Genomic DNA, 7,833 nt, shown 5'->3' on the forward strand with positions numbered 1-7,833 from the left:
TTATGTATATAATTCCATATATAATTCCACATGTGTTAATTCATAGTTTTGATGCCTTCAGTGTGAATCTACAATTTTCATAGTCATGAAAATAAAGAAAACTCTTCGAATGAGAAGGTGTGTCCAAACTTTTGGAATGTACTCTATATATATATATATAATCAGAGATTAGCTGCATTTAAGACTCTGCAAAATATTTGGTGACCAGCAACACTGTTCTCACTAAAACTGAGTAAAAGATTTCTTTCCTTTTTTTTTAAGTGTATATATATATATATGTTCTTCTTTTAAGCAAAAAATAATAATAATAATACTGTGAAGGGTTGGGGTAGGTGTAGACTTTAATAAAATAAAAAATAGGTCGATTTATTAATTATTTTTTTTACCGGAATAACTTTTACCCAGCGTGCACCAATCATGATTTAAAAAACCTGGAAATGCGAAATTGGCCTATCAGAGCAAAGTTGGGCAAAAGGCGCAGTTATAATTTCCAATGCTTCATGGGATTGTAGTTTTATTTACCCAGCTTGCCGTGACACACACATAGACTCGCATTGCCTTTATGACAAATTTTCAAATATTTGTATTTCAGATCGAATATTTTACATGTTGTAATTCAAGTTTTAGCTGGTTGTTATGATTCAAGGCTTATAACGCTTTAAGCAACAAATCTCCAACGAGGAAAAGTGAATGAAAATACTCCAGGAAGTGTATGTTGAAAAAGGTGGGCGGACGCGGTGTTGCTCGGAAACAGCCGCTCGCGCTGAACCCGGGAAAATCAGCAGAGTTGGTAAGTGAGAACATACATATATATCAATAAACAAATATTATATTCTTTTTAAATTTAGCCACAGTCACATGTGGACTTAATGATCAATCGATGCATTCACGTGCTCTCGGTGTCCTTTGATGCAAACGGGGGGTGAAATAAAAAAAAATACACCTGTACGTGTCTGAATAAACGGACGACGGCAAAAAAAAAAAAAATGAAACCAGCATGCACTTAAACGAGTGCTTCTCTTTACTTCTCTTTTTCTGGTATTTCATTTTCATTATAGTCTATTAAAACTTTTTAATAATCTGTATTTTTTTTTTTTTTAGGAGGAAGAACAAAAGGCTTCAGTAAAGACACGATATGGAAAAGGTTTCAAGTACAATAATAGGAGCAATTCCAGAAGGAGCAGAAACATGGACGTTTTAGCGTCATATTCCAAAAAAATCTTGTTCCTGACCAGAAACATGGACGTTCAAGTGTTATACATAGTGTGAAACTTGTTAATGACCAGAAACATGGACGTTCAAGTGTTAAAGGTACAGTAAATCTTGTTCCTGACCAGAAACAGGGATGATCAAGTGTTACATTTAACTTCATGAACAAAAACATAGTGGAGAACTTCTACTTGTTTTATTTTTGCTTTTATTTTAATTGCAGAACTGACGGGGTGGTATTTTATAGAGTTGTTTGTACAAGTGTATATGTCAGGTTTCAATGTTTTGATGTTAAATATATTAAAATATTTGCTCAGAATACTGTCGTTTTTGTGACTATTCATTTGGGAGGGGTGTGGATCAAGTGGCCTGGTTATGGTTTTGTTAAGGCTGACATGTGGAACCTATCTGGTCCAGTGTATAGGACCACAATAGTGCCAGCTATGGTCATACAGGTGGGGGAGCAATGGCTCTGTCATGGCCCATTTATGGCCCATATTTTGGCTGCCAGGTTTAGTTAACCTATGGATTATGCTCAGGTGTGGCTAAGTTTCGGACTTTCTGCTGTTGATATGGTTTACTTATGGTTGTATTTTGGTTCCAATGTCATATTTTGACCTGGCCCAATTCAGGACCAGTTATGGGTATTTAACTTGTGGCCCTTGTCTGGAATCCAGACCTGGTCCACACTAGTACCTTAATTCATTGTGTTATGTGGGCCACGCAAAAGCTGGTTTTGTGGGCCGGAGCTGGGCCAGAGAAAAATTGCTATGTGGGTAGTTCCTAGAATAGTAAAGTCCACTAAAGGTGGTACAGCATTCTCATATTTAGCTGCTAAACTTTGGAATAGTTTTCCTGACAGTGTTCGTGGCTCAGACAACCTCTCAGAGTTTAAGTGCAGATGAAAAACGTATCTTTTTAGCAAAGCCTACACATAACACACATCACATATCATAACCTTGTGCTCCAGAACATCTGATCACATGCACATTATCAACTTGTGCTTGTTAATATAATGAACAGCTGCTACGCTAATTCCTCTTCACTGCTGCTCTTTCTCTACCCATCCCGAGGCATCCTGAGGTTGCCCCAGCTCCAGTCGTGTCCCACCTCATAAAGATTATGGACCTTTAAAGAAGCAGATGCTGACCCCTCAAACATCCCGAACCATCTAGAGACGAACCAGCACCATTTGGATTTTACTTCATGTAAGACTGATTTGAGTGTTTAAAGGCTCTGGCATGGAAAAGCTGGTGTTAGATCTCAAATGTTGAGCTATTTTATGAATTGCTCAGTAGCTCCTGGTTCCATAACCTTAAATGACTGTATAAGACTGTAGAAAGGACATTACTCATAATCTTACACTCCAGTGCTCTCCGGTGTTTTGTATTGTTTTAAAGACTATAATCACACTCTTGATGTCACCCAAATGAGGATGGTTCGTTTTTGAGTCTGGTTCCTCTAAAGGTTTCTTCCTCATAACATCTAAGGGAGTTTTTCCTTGCCACAGTCGCCATGGCAATGCTCATCAGGGATAAATACACATTGTTCACCTTAACTATTACATTCTGTAAAGAATGTTCGTTGTAAAAAGCACTATAGAAATAAACTTGACTTGACTTGACTTTTCCTATTCATTGTTCTGAATCCTATTTCCTGCTTTTTCTACAGCTTATAAAAAGCATAGAATTGTGCTAAAAATGTATAACTAGGTACTTTAACATGTTTGAACATTTTTCCATTAGAAACTTTTTTTACATATCAACTCTGATGAGCGATTATGGTAAATGTGTGGGTATCACCCACAACTAGTTGCTTGGTTGAATATACACTGAATTTCAAAGTTTTTACACTTACAATAAAAAATGTTTTTTGTGATTAATAAATAAATTTAGTCAGAGTCACTAATGGCAACAGTGAATGAGTTACAGGAATACTATCTGTGCAATATCTGAATGTCTGTGCAAGTACTGATCACATGTCTGGGCTCCAAAGTTGTTTTTTTTGCTCCATAAAAAACAAGAACACCCATGGTGACACATGGGTAGTGACAACATCCTGCCACTGACAATGGACTGTTGACTGGGGCTCCAATCAACGTGGACATAATTATTGATAGCTTCAAAATACTAAACTATTTCGTCAAACCCTGTGGGCCTTTGTTATAAAAGAATATGAAAAAATATTTTACTCCAGCTCAATCTAAAAGAAGAAACTGCTTCAAAACGAGACAGAGTCAGTCTGAGCCCTGATCTAAATCTTATCAAAAACATTTGGAGTAACATAAAGCAGTTGGTAAAAAGGACATCATACAATAGCTAATGTCCTATATGATTAAATTACATAACAGCACATGGAACTTAGTTCCTCTTTAACTATTTAAAGCAACTGTCTTTCACTAAGTCTTCTTATAAAACCCTTTTTAACAGTAGAGGGAAACCTTGATCCTTCCGCTTCCACATACCACATACTGGGAGCTGATCCACATATCTGACCGAACATTTAATCCGATGTTGCAGTGGGTGTAAAAATGACTAACTGTCTCATGAAAGGAACACTTGTCAGGGCTTCAAACCAATCCAGGCCTCAGTAGGCAGGACTGCTTTTTCAGCCTGTGATAAGTCATGTGCACAAACTGCACAGGGAAAAATATCTGCCCCTATCCTGACGTTTATAAATGATTCTCATCTATCTAACTAACATGCCTAGTCTTATTTGATCAGTAATTAACCTGTAGCTAAGACAAGTGAGGTCAGACAAGAATATTGGGCAATTCAGAAGAGGTAAATATTATTAAACTTGAAGAAATGCAAATTAATCATATATATCGAAAAGGATCTTCTGATATCATTTTGTATTTTAAACCATGATAAGACTGTGATCACAAGAGATTGAATTGGGAATGAGAATGTGACACAGTAAGAAATCACACACATTGGCAGCCATAGATTCATTACAGTGCTGCATCAAATCTTATTTCAGACACTGTGTATTTTACATTTCTGAGATGTGAAAAATTATTTACATTTACAGATTAATGTCTCCTGCACTTTAAAGGTTGCTTCAAATTTATGATTATAAGCCTATGAAAGAACCAAAAAGTATGAATCTTAATACTGTTCCAATACAAAGAGAAACTTATTAACACATATCCCAAGACTGTGAATTTTCCTTTCAGTCACTGTTCACACTGAAATCTTTATTCAGGATACTACATGTAGCTAACATGTTATCTGGTGTTAGCCATAACATGCACATTCGGTTCATCTGAAAATGTTCTGAATTACAGTAGACCTGTACAACTGTACCTGTACAACTAGGATAAATGGAGTTTATAATTGCAGATAAACAAATTCTGTAACTTGTATTTGAAATATTACAGCATTTTTGCAGAAAAACAACACAAGAGAATAAAGGATTTACTAGTGATGTAGTTAATGTGGGTAATAAGTGTGTCTTTCACAGGCAATTAAATGGGGAAATCAAAATTGTACCTATAATTTATATATTAGACAAATTCATTAACTGAACATGGCATTTTTGAGAGGTTTTGGAGATTTAAATTTTTTACATGAAAAATACAAAGTTTTTTCTAGAGGTTTTGAAGTGTAGTGCTCATTCACAGCTGCACACTGACACCTAAGTAAAGAAGTTCTTTAAGATACACCACAGCGTGTGGTGAAAGTCTCCACACAAAGGGCAAATAAATACTTTTGAGCTAGATATCTTCCAACTTTTTTCATCATATATTAGTTTATATAAAAGTTTTAGGCACTTGTGAAAAAATGCTGTAAAGTAAGAATGCTTTAAAAAAAAGATAACAATTATGTCCCATACTCTGGTGAGACCTGCGATGTTGTATGGTTAAGAGACAGTGGCATTTAGATTAAAATATATTAGATTAGATTAGATTAGATTAGATTCAACTTTATTGTCATTACACATGTACAAGTACAAGGCAACGAAATGCAGTTTGGGTCTATCCAGAGTGCGATAGCAACACGTGCAGGATATACAGTGTTTACGAGTTAAATAAATAAAATAAAATGGTATTATAGAACTATAAACAGTAATTTACAGATGAATATATATGTACTATGAACATAATATACAGATGAATATATATGTACTATGAACATTTCTAACATTTAGTAAAAGACAGGAGGTGGAGCTGGAGGTAGCAGAGCTGAAGATGTTGAGGTTTTCGTTGTATGTGACGAGGATGGACAGGATTAGAATTTAGTTTATCAGAGGGACAGCACATGTAGGACATTATGGAGACAAGATGAGGGAGGCGAGATTGAGATGGTTTGGACATGTGCAGAGGAGGGACATGGGGTATATCAGTAGGAGAATGCTGAGGATGGAGCCACCAGAAAGGAGGAAAAAAGGAAGACCAAGGACAAGGTTTATGGATGTGGTGAGGGAAGACATGCAGATAGTTGGTTTGAAAGGGGCAGATGTAGAGGACAGGGGGGTATGGAGACGGATGATCCGCTGTGGCGAACCCTAATGGGAGAAGCCAAAAGAAGAAGATGACTCTGTTCTGTTCTACTCTGAAGATAGTTCTTAATGACAGTGGTCCTTTGGGGTCAATCAGACACCCACCTAATGGATAATCATCTGCCTGCATTTCTCAGCATTGAGGACCCCATTTATCCTGACCAAATCTCCAACTACATTTGCAGAAATGTAGACAAAAATGTAGCCAGGAAATTTCCACTATGGTTCACTGTTACAGTACCTGCAGACACTTGTTACTGTACCACTCTCCAGCCCTTTGGCAAACAACTTATTTTTTGCTACAGCTTAATATGTCAATATTTTGACTCATCATTTCAGATCACCTGCTGCCTTTTTCCACACTCCAGTTTCTATTTTTTAAGTGAATAGTTAAGCTTTTAAGCCTTGTTTCCTTGTCTGAGGTTTAGCTTTTTAACTGTATTTCTTCTATGGAGACCACTACTGTCCAGACTTCTCCAGGTACCTGGGTCCCACTGGTTTCCAACAGTTCTTTGCTGACAGCACTGCTGGACATCTGCCAGTGTTAAAGGAAAGTAAGTATGATGAGCCTTTATACACTGCAATAAGTTTCCTTGCAGTGTTAAAGGAAAGTAAGTATGATGAGCCTTTATACACTGCAATAAGTTTATTTGGTCAATCACTGTGTCTACAGTCCTCAAAATTGCATGCTTACTTGTGCTTCTTCAATATAGCTTGAAAAGCACATCTTAAAACCCCAGTCTGCTTTGAAATCTTTGTCTGGAAGAGACCATCCTGATGCAGTATACACAGTATTTTCCGGACTATAAGCTGCTACTTTTTCCCCACTCTTTGAACCCCGCGGCTTAGACGACGAAGCAGCTAATTTATGGATTTTTCCTGGTTTTTTCCCGCTTTCACAAATTTCAAGCCAAAAAAACTGAGCCCCATAACATTAGACCAATGAAATTGCCGAACGGGTTCAGGTGAACCAATGAAACTCTTTATATTAAATCAGATGCGCTCCCACTGAATCGGGCCGCACCACATCATAAATATGGATGATGACCGGGCATAAAAAAACGCACTTCACCTGTGTTCTGAGCTGCACAGCATCGGGAGAAAAGCTTCACCGATGGTAATTTTTAAACGCACGACGATGCCAAAAGATAAACTCCAGAGAGAAATAGTTGTGAAAGGAAGGAGGAAGACAGTGAACAATGACTTTCTTGGTAGGCTACTGTTTAGATACAAGCCATGTAACAGACACTGTCTTTCGTTAAACCTGTCTAAAGTTCATTAGTTGCAATGTAGAAACCTGCGGCTTATAGACAGGTGCGGCGTATTTATGTTCAAAATAAAAATCTTTGTAAAATTCAGTGGGTGCGGCTTATATTTGGACATGCTTAATAGTCTGGAAAATACGGTGTGTGTGTGTGTGTGTGTGTGTGTGTGTGTGTGTATGTATGTATGTGTATATATATATATATATATATATATATATATATATATATATATATATATATATATATATATATATATATATATATATATATATACATACCTTCAACAGTGCCTTTGGCAAAATAAATAAATTATATATATATATACAATATATACAATATATACAATTCAAATTCTTTTTACTTGAAGTGGTTAATTGTTGCAAAGCACATTCCACACCACACTGTTGTCAAACCTATTAATAAATTCTATAAGGGCAAAACTGGTAAAGGGTAAAACTGAGCATGTTGAGAATCTCCACTTATGAAGGCACAATTAATAGAATGCTTGCATATTTAAATCCCCACATGTATAGAGACTTTGTAGACAACCTGTATTTTCACATTCCACTGTAAAGGATGATTGCTAAAGATGTAACCTTGGATAAATGTACTATAAATGTACTATTCATATTTATTCATCATTTTCCCAAACCTTCAGCAAAGGGTTTTTCCTATTCTGCATTGACAGTCTGTGCCCTTTTCTGTATACAATGGAATTGCATATTGCATTTGGTAACATGACCTGATTTCTGAAACAATGTTTGGCTGCTGGATTTTAATTTGGAAATAGAATTAGTGATGATAGTTGGTACTGAGGATACTAAAAACATTTCAGTCAACAGAAAGTCCTACCAAT

This window comes from Silurus aristotelis (genome assembly GCF_946808225.1).
Source record: "Silurus aristotelis genome assembly, chromosome: 7".
Taxonomy (NCBI): Eukaryota; Metazoa; Chordata; class Actinopteri; order Siluriformes; family Siluridae; genus Silurus; species Silurus aristotelis.